The sequence below is a fragment of the Callospermophilus lateralis genome, chromosome 11, assembly GCF_048772815.1.
Source record: "Callospermophilus lateralis isolate mCalLat2 chromosome 11, mCalLat2.hap1, whole genome shotgun sequence".
Classification (NCBI taxonomy): domain Eukaryota; kingdom Metazoa; phylum Chordata; class Mammalia; order Rodentia; family Sciuridae; genus Callospermophilus; species Callospermophilus lateralis.
The window spans coordinates 121,485,638-121,498,311 of record NC_135315.1 but is presented as its reverse complement, the minus strand read 5'-3'; positions in this window follow the sequence as shown (position 1 = coordinate 121,498,311).

Below are 12,674 nucleotides of genomic sequence, written 5' to 3'. Positions count from 1 at the left end.
GACAACTTGTGTGAAATGTTGCCAACTAGGGAATCTTGTTCGAGATCAGTGCCTAGGGTTTTATTAAGATTTAGTCACGGGCTGGGGATGTGGCTCAAGCGGTAACGTGCTCACCTGGCAAGCGTGCGGCCCGGGTTCAATCCTCAGCACCATATACAAACAAAGATGTTGTGTCCGCCGAGAACTAAAAAATAAATATTAAAAAATTTCTCTCTTTCTTCCTCCCCCACTCTCTCTTAAAAAAAAAAAATTAGTCACGTAGCAACTTCTTGGCACATACCAAAATGTCAGACTCCCAACAGGAAAGTAGGTGTTCATCATAAGCCATATTGTTTGTATGGATTAGGCAATGATACCCTCTTCTCAGAATGTGAGAACTCTCCTGAATTCCAGGCTCCCCAAAAGCAGGCCTTTCAAAGAGCAGCAGTCAGAAAAAATATTTTCAGTTTTGTATGCTGAATAATTTTGTATTATAGCAAAAAAAAAGCCATAAATTCTGTGCAAATGAATATAGCTTGTGTTCAATTACAGTTTTACTTATTTAATTTTTAGTACTGGGGATTGAACCCAGGAGCACTTAACTATGAAACCATATTCCCAGCCCTTTTTGAGACAGGATCCCAAGGCTGGCCTCCAACTTGTGATCCTTCTGCTTCAGCCTCCTGAGGCACATGCCTATAATCCCAGCAACTCAGGAGACTGAAGCAGGAGTATTGCAAGTTCCAGGTCAGCCTTGGCAACTTAGTGAAACCCTGTCTCACAGCAGAATATAAAAAGGGCTTGGGCCAGTGCTGTGGCACACACCTGTAATACCAGTGGCTCAGGAAGCTGAGGCAGGAGGATTGCAAGTTCAAAGCCAAACTCGGCAAAAGTGAGGTGCTAAGCAACTCAGTGAGACCTTGTCTCTAAATGAAATACAAAATAGGGCTGGGGATGTGGCTCAGTGGCTGAGCGCCCCTGGGTTCAATCCCTGGTACCAATTTAAAAAAAAAAAGGTATAATGAATGCACAATTATTCCTCTTCAGGAAACTGTTGGGTAGTATTAATGAGCAGTGAAATGCAAATTAATAACATAAGCAGGGTCACCAGTGTTCTTCAAATTGCTTTAAAGACTAATGAATAATTGAGTTACTTACAGAAAAACAACAGGTGTTCTAAAACTGAGAGTAAACAGGTGGACACAAAGGAGCCAATTGAGAAATGTGGAAAGGAAAGAAGGAAAGATCAGTGGGGCTGACTCCTGCTGGGCTAACTGGGATCACTGCATAGTTAGGATTGATGGCCTTAGGTTCTTCAGTAACACCAGTGAGCTAAGATAAAGTCGGTCTGGTCACCGACCACAGCAACTACATTAACAGGATTGACTTGTAGATGAATCCCCACCATAATCACCATGGCAGTTCCTGAAAGAACCAACTAGGCAATAACCCACCCCTACCGTGTGGAGGGGGAGGTAAGCATATGCTGGGTAAAGACTAGAAGGTGATGTCAGTTCCTAGGGCAAACATAGAACTGTAATAAATTGTTCTCTGCTCGGAGATGACCCACTTTCTCTCTCTTGAGGGTGTTCTTTGTTTGAGCCCTATTTTACTTTCACTTCTTGCTCGGCCTTTTGTGTGTGCCGTTAAATTTCCTTTTGTGGGAACAAAAGAACTGAGGCTTGGGGCATCAGCTTGCCACTTAACTGTGACAGAACCATCCAGTATGGGTATTGAAATTAGTGGGGTGGAGTGCTTGCCTAGCATGCATGCAGCCCTGGGTTCCATCCTCAGCACCGCAAAAAATAAATACATGAAATTAGTGGGTAAAAGTATGAAAACGTGTGCCAGGTTTCCAAGGACTTACAACAAAGGGAAAGCAATATTTTTCCAATAAAGAGATCAGAAGACACCCCCCTCATGAAGTGACCAAGGCATGGCCAGAGCTAAGACATCAATGTTCTTAGGATGCCCTAAGAAATATTCCTCAAAATGACTGAAACTTTCCCAGTTCCTCTCAAACAGAGTGCTGTGTGGGAGAAGCCTGGACCAGAAAAAGGGCCTCCGGTGGGGTGCTGGGAGAAGACGAGGGGTCACAGACCAGTCACTGGCACAGTACCACTGTGCTGGCTTCCTGCTTTGGGTTACTGTACCATTGGGTAAGATGTAAGCCTTTGGGGACACAGGAAGAGCTGGCAGGAGCTCTGTGTTTTTTCCCAGTACTTAGGATGAAACCCAAGACCTCTACTACCAAACTACATCCCTGATCCTTTTTATTTTATTTTGAGTCAGGTTCTTGTTGAGTCTAAGCCCTTGTCCTGAAGTGGTGGGAAAACAGAATTGGGGCCATATCTGAAAGAAGGTTATCAGGAAGCTCAGAATCAAGGGTTAACCAATAGCATTGGTACTTTTCCAAGCACTGATGGGCATAATTTAGACCACCAGCATTGACCCAAGAGCTATATAAGTCCCTAGACTAGCACACTCAGAAGACAATTTGTAATAGGGTCCCTTCTCACCCTCTTTTATTTTCATGTGAATAAATCCTAGTCCTTTTACTCCTGCCTTCCATTACTGTCTGTGGATTTCATTCTTTGAATTTGCAAGACCCGTAAAGAAACTGTCAGTGAGCTGCTGGGGTCTACTGTGACACCAAGGCATAGCCCATCACTAAGAGCTGCCACACACTACTGGATAGTGGTGGGAGGAATCCAGCTGCACCCTCTGAGCTGACTGTGATTCACTGCTAACACTAAAACGGGCTTTCTCCGTTGCAGAGGCCTGCAGGTGATGCACACCCCACCCACCAGCAGAAGCAGAGAATCTAGTTTCACCTCAAACTCCAGTTTCATGTCTGTGTTGCCCAGACTGGCCTGGAACTTGGAATCCTCCTGCCCCAGCTTCCTGAGTCACTTGGATTCCAGGTTGAACCACTGCACCTGGCTTCTGCACATATTTTTAAAAATTGTTTCAGAATAAAAGATTTGAAGATTGTAAAAAGGAGATAATCTGACAAGAATTTGATTAAGGCAATAATTTTACAAATTCATAGACACTACATTTTGCTATCAGCTCCCATAGGCAGGGATTTTTGTTTGTTTCCTGCAACCAGAACACTGCCTCACTGATGAGTGTGTAAAAAAGCTGCCTGCTGGGTCTCAGCAAGCACAGAAGGGTGCACACTGTCCCACAAATAATAAACTCGAACGTCTGATCTCCCTGCAACATCACGGTGACCCACTTCCTGCCCTGAGGTTGTCCTGTTGTCCTCTAGTGTCAACACTCCATGATCAGGGGCCCTGAGGTTTCCTATGCCTTGGTCTTTCAACTCCAGGCTCAACTTGATGAAAACATGCCAGTCCAGGTGTGCATATGACATCCCTAAAAGCACAGCTTAACTCCCATTCTTAGGAACATATATGTGACAAACAGGGAGGAAGTACCATTTCTGGGGGTGCTGTGACAACCACCACAGACCTGCTGGCTCAACACAGCAGGAACTCCTTCTCACGTTCTGGAAGCCTGAAGTCCAGGGTCAAGCTGACAGGCTGCCTGGGGCGTGCCCCCTGAGGGCTCCAGGCTCCTTGGCTTTGGCTGCTGCACTCAAGCTCCAGTCTCCGCCTGTCTGCACTCGGCCATCTCCCTCTGTCCAACCTCACCAGCCATTCTTTGTGTCCTCTCCTCTTATCAGGACACCACCATTGGACTCTGGGTTGAAGTTCTCAGCACTGACGTGACAGGGCTGTGGAGCAGGCCAGCGTGCTCAGCCATCAGGCTGGTGGCCAGGAAGGCCAGGTTCTCCCATGCTCTGGCTGTGGCCCCATACGCCTCAGCCTCCTCCAGGAAATAGAAGGTTTCAGTAAGCCCAGTTCTTTTTTTTTTTTTTTAAACCAGGGATTGAACTAAGGGACACTCGACCACTGAGCCACCTCCCCAGCCCCATTTTTCATTTTAGACACAGGGTCTCACTGAGTTGCTAAGCACCTTGCCAATCCTGAGGCTGACTTTGAACTCCCAATCCTCGCATCTCAGCCTCCTGAGCCACTGGGATTACCCACGTGCTCCGCTGCACCGGCTTCCGTAAGCCCTGTCCTGAGCTTAGCTCTGGGTCTACTGGTACATGCTAGCACACTTGGCACCGGTACAGAGATGTGCACAAGAAGCAGCAGCACCCAGTGTGACAGACTCGGTGCAGTGAGCCTGGCAGAGTGGGCAGGGAGGAAAACCCCTGGAGCTCTGCGGGGCCACGCTGCCCTGAAGGGAGGTGTCTGGGAGCCTGTTTCTAAAATGCTGTGTGGTTCCTGTGGAGGCCACCTCCTGCTGGGAAGCCATGTCTGCCCCCACAGTGTTAGGGTATTGATGGTGGCATGCCTGTGACTCCAGTGACTGAGGCTGAGGCAGGAGGACAGCAAGGTCAAGACCAGCCTGGGCAACTTACAGACCCTGTCTCAAGTTAAAAACAGAAAGGCTGGGTGTGTGCTCCGTGGTGAAGCACCCCGGGTTCATTCCCCAGCACCCCTGCAAAAAAAAAAAAAAAGACTGGGCTACATTTCTCTGCTTTAGGGTCATGCTGAGACGTGCTCCTGAGGGCCACTGACCTGCAGCTGCCCCTGGGACTTAGGGCATGTGTGTCAGGGCTGTGGCTGCAGGACCCAGGCTGTCCAGGTCACGGGTGATGAAGCCCAGTGAGACCTTGGGTCAGTAATGGGCAGGTGTCTCACCCTCCACGGGAACTCAACGCTTTGAGGGCTGAGGAGCGGCTCACTGGCAGAGCCCTTGCTGATAGCATGTGCGTGGCCCGGTTCCATCCAGTGCTGTAAAGTAAGGAAAGAAAGAAACACTGATAACATGCCACCCCAGGCCACACCTCCCACTGCCTGGACACATCAGGGGAAGGCGGGTGGACGAATGCCATTCAGGTCTGGGGAGGGCCAAGTGCCCATCTTTGCCAGAAAGGGAGCAGGAGGCACAGGAAGAGGAACTGGGGAGCCCAGAGCAGCAGCCCGGCTCGGAGTTAGAAGGCCGTGGGAGCAGGACGTGTCAGTGCCTCTGGAGAGGGGAGACTGGCACTAGTCTAGTCCAGGTGATGGGGGCAGAGCGGCCCCGCTGCTGTCACCTGCCCCAGTGGTGCCGGCATCACGAGGCGAGCTGGCTTCCCCTGCTGGGGACCGAGGTCGTGTTGCCGTGTGTACTGTGGGCTGTTCCGATGACCACCCTCTGGGGTGGCAGATGGCTGTGTGGAGGGACACTCAGGATGAAGGGGTTGGGGGACCGTCCTGCTGAGACCACCCAGCAGTGGCAGAGTGAGGGCTCCAGGCTGGGTGAGCACTGTCAAGGGGCCTGCTCATGGCAGGGGCCTTGTGGATACCCTGCAGTGGACTCCCCTGGATAAGCCAGCAGTCCTGTCACAGCCAGAGCAGGTCCAGGTGCCCTGCAGCCTGGTGGTCACACTGGTCGAGCTCCTGGACCAGTAAGGATAAAGTGCCAGTCCTGTCCAGGCCTCAGGATGATGGGCCCTGAAGCCCGGGTGGGGAGTCCCACCCACGGGCAGGACACCAGAGTGGACCACTTCCCGCCCTCACAGTCCTGGAGAGCCTTGAGGACAATGCGGGGTCCTGCTCATGCCTCCCACAAAGTGTCCTGCACTTGGGACAAATGGCACCAGAAGCCAGGGCAGCAGGCACACAGGCGGCCCCCCCAGGGACTAGGCCTCTCCAGCTTAGTACAGAGCTCCAGTCTGGGTGGTGGGCTGGGGAGGAGGTGCGGGCAGCTCCAGCAGGTGTGAGGATTGGTCGGAGCGTGGCCCCCTGTGAGGGGTGCACTCTGCTTCCACACAGAACTCCCCTGTGGGGGCGCCCCTCAGGCACCCCGTGTGGGCACCGTCTCCACCCAGACCTGGACAGTGCGACATGCCAGACGTATGCTGGCCAGGAGCTACCCCACCCTGAGCACCAAGACCTCACCCAAGCCCCTAGCTGAGCCCAGTGCTGGTCCCCAGCCCCTGTCACCCTCTCAGCCACCCTACAGGTTCACAGTCATGTCACTTTACCCTGAGCCTGCAGTGTTGCAGGCCCCAGGTCCCCGTTCTGGCCAAGCAGGCTGCCCACCCACTGTGCTGAGTTCTGTCTATAGGAGAGGGGTCTGGTGGGCAGCCAGGAAGGCTACGGTGTCCTTGCCTGTGGGGAGTGAAGCAGGTGCCTCTGCCACGCCCTCAAGGCCATCAGAGACAGTGTTGTCACGGGGCAGGGTGAGCCGTCCAGGTGACATTAGACTCTCCTTAGACAAGAGCAAGAACATCACCGGACGCACGTTGTGCAAGAAGATGAACGCAGACCTGGGCTCTGATGCTCCAGGACAGGCGCACATCCACAGTTCCCTTAGGGCTCCTGGCAGCGGCAGCAGAGGGTGCAGGTAGGGTACGGCCCGCACCCAGCTGGACGCTGCTCCACAGCCACAGCACAGTAGCCCTGCGGACACCCTTTTCTCCAGGTCCTTCCTTTGCCCCCGCCCACAGCTGTGCCCTCTCCCAGACCATGTGAGGACAGCAGGCAGAGCAAGATGTGTGGGCTGTCCTCACAGATGACCAGACTCAGCCTTCCTGCCCAGACCTTCTCCAGCTCCTTCACGGGGCGCTTAAAGGACACTGAAGGTGCTGTGGGAGCAGGTGCGGCCCCATGACAAGGTAGAGCTCAGACAAGGCCGGCCGAGGGGCTGGTGCTGAGCTGAGCAGCAAGGTCAGAACCCAGGCACTCCGGCGCCCTGTGCAGCATGCTGGGTGGAGAGACTTACGTGTGCCAGAACTGCTCTGGGGAAGGCTGACCTTCTAGGACAAGGAGAGGCCCCCAGGGCAGCTGGAATGGGGCAGGTGAGCCCCGCCTCTCCTCCAGGCTGCTGCCTGGCCTGGGCTGGCCGAGCAGCGGGGGCCTGTCCTCTTCCTCCTCCCCCCTCTTCCCCATGGAGTGCTCACCTGTGTGCCCACAGGGTCAAGTAATCCAAGAGCAGCGTTGTCAGGGTCACCAGGTCGCTAGACGAGCATGCTGTCACTCCTCTGGGGTGGGCCTGAGCTTCAGGATCTCCCAGAAGAAAGGACCACAGCCAGTTGGGGAGTGTGGTGGCCTCTGGGTATGCACTCCAGGGACGGAGATGTCCCTGAGGTTTTTGGATACTGGCAGGACCAGCCCTTCCAGGGAGGCAGGCTAGGGGCTTGGCCAGGTGACACCCTCAGGAGCCCAGGTGCATCCAGCCAGGGTCATGCCTGCGGATATGGCTTTGCCTGCAGCCAGCCGTGGGGTCCTGGGGATGCCCAAGTCGGGAGGCTTTGCTCCAGGGACCCTGGTGCTCACAGGACCAGTGGGAGTCCACGGGCTTGCAGCCTGATCACCTCCCTTTGCTGGGACATGGAGTTGTGGGGTGGCTTCTGTCCTGCCCTGGCTGATGTCAGAATCAAAAGCTTTGGGAACCTCAGTTCTGCCAGTCTGAGGACGGGGGTCAGGAGGGGGTCAGTCTGGGGTCAGGAGCTGCTGTGCAGCAGACGGGTGGTTCTATGTGTGGCCAGAGGGTGAGCCGCAGAAGCCATGAGGACCGAGAGCAGAGGGAGACCACCTGGCCACACAGGTGGGCGCTGATGGGGGTGGGCAGGGCATGGCCGCCTCATCTGCTTTGGCTGTGGGCACATCTGGCCCTCCAAGAGCCCAAGAACGAACCCTGGGCAGGGGGTCCTGGCCTGGACATCCGACGCTGAGCAAACCGCCCTCCTGGGGCCAGGAACCAGCACCATAGAGAGGACGGAACAAAGGACCTTGCTCTCCCCAGTGCCAGAGGCCAGGGACCCAAAATGCAGGGCTGGGCTCCCTCCCAGGACCTGGGCAGCACCTCGGTTCCTGGTGCTGCCTGCCGTACTCCTGCCTGTCTTCCTGAGGCCTCCGTGTGTCCAGGTTCCCCTCTTTAAGGACACAGCCATTGGAGGAGGGGCCACGGTACCCCAGTGACTCGACTAAGCCATCCGCAACCACCCTCCTTCCCAAAGAAGTTGTGTTCGTGGGGACACTACCTTTGCGGGACATTAGGTCACTAAGCCACAGGGCAGCGTCTATACCCATAAGCACCCCCTTCCAGCTAATGCACAGCGCCTGCCCCCACCAGGCGCTGCCTGCCTGCTGGCACCGGGGGGTGGTGGCCCTAGAGCACCAGGGCCTGGAGGCAGATGGGGAAAGTGCCATTCTGCGGGCCCTGCCTGGGTTCCCCGCTAGCAGTGGGCAGGGGAGCCCTGCTGCTGGAGCACAGGAGGTCGGGAGTGGGACCCACAGCCTTGTCCAGGGTCCAGTCCTGGTCCCAGGGGCTCACCGTGTCCCACAGGGACTCTCGTTTGGAAGTCACCTGTTGTCTTAGCTGTCCAGAGCTGCCAGGCCCAGGATCGCAGTCACACGGCCACCTTCTTGGGAGGCACCAGATGTCTCAGGTCCTGACTCTGTACAGCCACATCCTACTCATCTAGTTAGATCACAAAAACCATATTTCCAAAAATGTCAGATCTTGAGGCTCAGGGACATCCCCGGATTTGGGGAGCCCCTGTCCAGGTCTAAGTTGAGTCCCTTTCAGCAGAGCTACCTTAGAAGCAGACCCTGACTCTGCACTTGGAATGGGTCAACCGCAAGCACGAGAATCACAGCTCAAGATCACATTACGAAGAGAGAGGGCAGAGGGGCAGGCCAGTCCCGTCCTCTCCTGGCCCCCCTGGCTGGGAGCCACCTCCAGGCTGGGCTGAGGGCCACCACACAGGAGGGGTGAGGCCTGGGCCAGCCTCAGTCGGCAGCTCTAGGTGTGCAGGTGGAACTCTAGGTAGGGTGGGGCCGAGAGGACACAACCCCGGAGCCCCACCCGTGGCACACTGAGGGAACAAGAGGGTCTCGAAGGAGGTCCTTCTGGTGTGGAGGGTGGGTGACGGGCACACGGCAAGAGCAGGGTGCTCGTGGGCATGAACAGGCACAAAGGGCTCTGACCCGGGGGAGGTGCTGCGGCCAGCCCTGCCTGCAGTCACCAGAGGCGACCTTCTGCAGCCTGCTCATCGCTCCATGGCACCCTCTGCCTCTCTCCCCTTCCTGTCCTTGCTCTGGCACAGTGGGGAGGCCCTTCATGTCACTTTGGCTGTGACCCAGGCTTGAAAGTCCCCAGCCACGTGGCTCCGGGGTGGACCTGGGTGGACGCCAGCCTTCCCCACCATACCAGCGAGGGCCCGGTGGAGTCTTTGCAATGGTTGAGATTTGAGGCCCAAGTGTGATCCGCTGCTCAGGTGCTTGGGGGGGTGACCAAGTCAGGACCCACCCCAACCCGTGGTCTGCCAGATAATGGCCCCAAGGTGTCAACATCCTCATGCAGGAACCCGTGAGAATGGCGTCGAGGGTCTTGAGATAGAAGGTGGCCCTGGGTTATCTGGGAGGTCCAGTGTCACTACCTTACAAGAGAGAGGCAGGAGGGTCTGAGTCCCTGAGATGGAAGACACAGGGGGGGCCTGGGAGCGCAGCACTTCCAGATGCTGGGAAAGGTAGGAGACGACCCTCCCCTGAGCCCCCAGCAGGCACTAACCCTGTGCCCCATTTTTAGACTTCTGGCCTGTGGAACTGTAGGAGAACAGAGCCGTGTCTGTGGAGACACAGCAGCAGGGCCTCGACACACTGACCCCAGACCATGGCTCCAGGCCAGAGGGCCCTGCCAGGTGCCCAGCGGCAGTAACTTGGAAGTAGGCTGGATGTGCGGCAGGTGTCTGGGTCCCCTGAGTCAGCCTGCCCCTTGCTGAAGTGTCACACACAGGCAAGGTGCCATGAGATCACAGTGCCCACCAGGCCAGCAGCCGGCAAGTCACCATCTAGGAGTGAAGGAGCCCAGGAGCAGGGCCAAGGCCCAAGGCTGGCGCTCAGGATCCTGCAGGGAGCCCCAGGGCCCAGGGCCCCAAGAGAACAGGGCACAGAATGAGAGGGGAGCCGGGTCCTCAGGTTGAACAGGACCTGGCTCTTCCCTCATGAGGCAGATCTTCAAGGAACCAGGTGCCACCATCAGCGGCAGTGACAAGGCCCAGTGGCTGGGTGACAGCAGGCAGTGACTGCTTGGCCAGCCAGGCCACGTGGCTTTGAGCACGGCACAGTAATGAAATCAAGGTGCTCCAGGGAGCTCATCACCCTTCCACACGTTGGCCGTGAAAATACTTATTGTGGATGATCAGCGAAGTCAACAGGAGCATGGCCCGCACGGCACTGCAGGCTAGTGTCACTGACACCCACGCAGACAGCAAGCAGGGCTGGGGACATGGCTACCAAGACCACTGAGCCCCCGACTCTCCCTCCTGCTGCAGCGGGGACTGTGGGGCAAGAGGTGCCTTGTTCCAAGGGCAGAGGAGCCTCCGGCAGGGGCAGGTGGCCCCAAGCAATACCTCAGTCTTCCATTGGTCCGGTTTTGCAGTAATTGCAATAACTGGGGGGACCCCAACTATGGGTCTGCTTCAGGACAGCTGTCAAGTTAATAGCGCTCACAGGGCCACTGCGGCTTCTCACCCTTAGAAGCCACGTGCAGTAAATGAAGAGTTCCCTTTGTTCTCCACCTCCTCATCCAGAGACAGCCCAAGTACCTGGCCTGAGCTCAGAGCCCAGCTTGGCTCCCTCCTCCCCGCCACTCTTTGGAGCACACTGGAAGAGTCTGCCAGGCCCACCAGCCCCAGCACCCATCCTCCTTGCACCATGAGCTGGGTCCTGGGTGAGAGCAACACCAGTGGCCTTCCTGGTGACAGGGTGGGAGGGATGCTAGGGCAGGCTCTCCCCAGGAGCTCCCCGATCAGCCAGAGGCTGTTGGGAGAACTTCCGCAGCACAGGACCTCAGGGTGGTGAGCTCTGACCCCACCTACCCAATTTTGCCACCAGGGGGCGCCCCTTGGCCAACTGTTCCAAACTGACTTCTAGGATGGCGGTGGCTCCTGGCCAGGGTGAGCACCCCATGGCCTCATGAAGGCATCTCCTTGCCCCAAAAGGTGTCATTTGCAGAAGGATCAGAGTCTTCCCTGCAGTGGTCTGGGGGAAGGGAAGAGGAGAGACCCGGGCTCAGGAGCACTGTTCACCATCAGGGGTCATCCTCAGGCAGCAGATCAGAGATGGTGACCACAGCTTCCTGCTACCTGGCTCCCAAGTGCAGACACTTTTTATTCTTAAATAAAGGGCCCAGGAGTGCTTAACCACTGAGCCACACCTCAGTCCTTTTTATCTTTTGAGACAGGATCTTGCTAAGTTCCTAAGGCTGGCCTTGAACTTGGGATCCTCCTGCCTCAGTCTCCTGAGTAGCCGGGATCACAAGTGTGCACTACCATGCCTAGCTGGGGATGCTTTTTAAACCCATGTTTATTCTGCCACCATGAAAGCAAGAAAACCTCCAGGAATAACTTTCTATTAATATGAAGTCTTAAAATGCAGTCAGCTCTGAAATCGCTGATTCATCTCTTCCAAGCAAATAAGCACACTGGGTTGAGTTGCCAGGCGGAATGTTTTTAATCAGTCTGCACCCAGAACACACTGCAGAACAGGAGACACACACCCTACGAAGGCCCGCGTTTAGCCGCCCCAGCCCTCCTGCTGTGCGGCAGGGCTGCAGCCTGGCTCCCATCTCCAACAAGGAAGATTTACATGGGAAGGAAACAAATTCCCCAGAAAAGCGGCTGATGTCTGATCTACCAGGGGCTGGGCCAGGTACCCACCTCCACCTCTGCCTCTGCCCACCCAGCCCTTCTGTGCCCCCTGCTGGCTGAGGCTGGAAGTGCATGGTGGGCAGGCAGGAGCCCACACCCTCCCACCTGCAGGTGGCCAGCTGTTCCTCCACTGCTGCAGCTGCAGCCAAGGCGCCTGCCTGCCTGTGACATATGAGCGCCTGGCCCAGCTCTGCTGAAACCCAGGCCCTCCATTGTGCTGGGGCCCTGTGGGTAGCATTCACTCAGACAACAGGACCCAGCTCAAGGCTGCCCTGGCTCAGGACTCATGAAGGACCTTTGGGCAGTGAATCTGGTCCCCCAGAACCATGCTCTCCAGGCCAGGGGTTCTTCTGAGTGCCCACTTAGTTGGCTCTGGGGTCACTTTCTGTGTGGCATGCTCCTCTGAAGGACCCAGCTTCCTGGAGATCCAGTGCAAGAGGCCATGTGGGAAGCCCCCTTGGGCCTGCAGGGAGGGGCGAGGGGTAGAAACACCCAGGAGCCACACTTTGAGGGCAGAGTGGTCTGGGCCACGTGAGGGCCACCACCAGAGTTGTCCCCCTCTGTCCACACAAACCCCAGTGCCCTCTCCCTGGGCAAAGCCAGGAGCTTGGGAAGGATCCTGAGGGACCCTGCCCCATAAGGAGGAGGTGCATGAAGGAGGTGCTTGGGAGCTGCTGGGCAGCAGGAGAGACGAGGGGCTCTCTGGGCAGCATGAACATGGACCCAGGGCCTCCAAGAAGTGGGCCCCTAAAGGGCTGCAAGGACCAAGAGTTCAGAGCCCAGAACACTCTCACCTGCTTTTTTCTGTAGTTTTCAACTTAAGAGAGATATGAGGCTTGAAGCAACAGGACATGGACACTGTGGTCAGGAGTTTTCTGGAAGCCAGTGACCAAGGACACCGCCTGCTGGCCCTGAGTGACCTGCCTCCTCCCAGGGCCTGACGGCCCGAGGCCCACTCAGGGGGCGTCTCCTT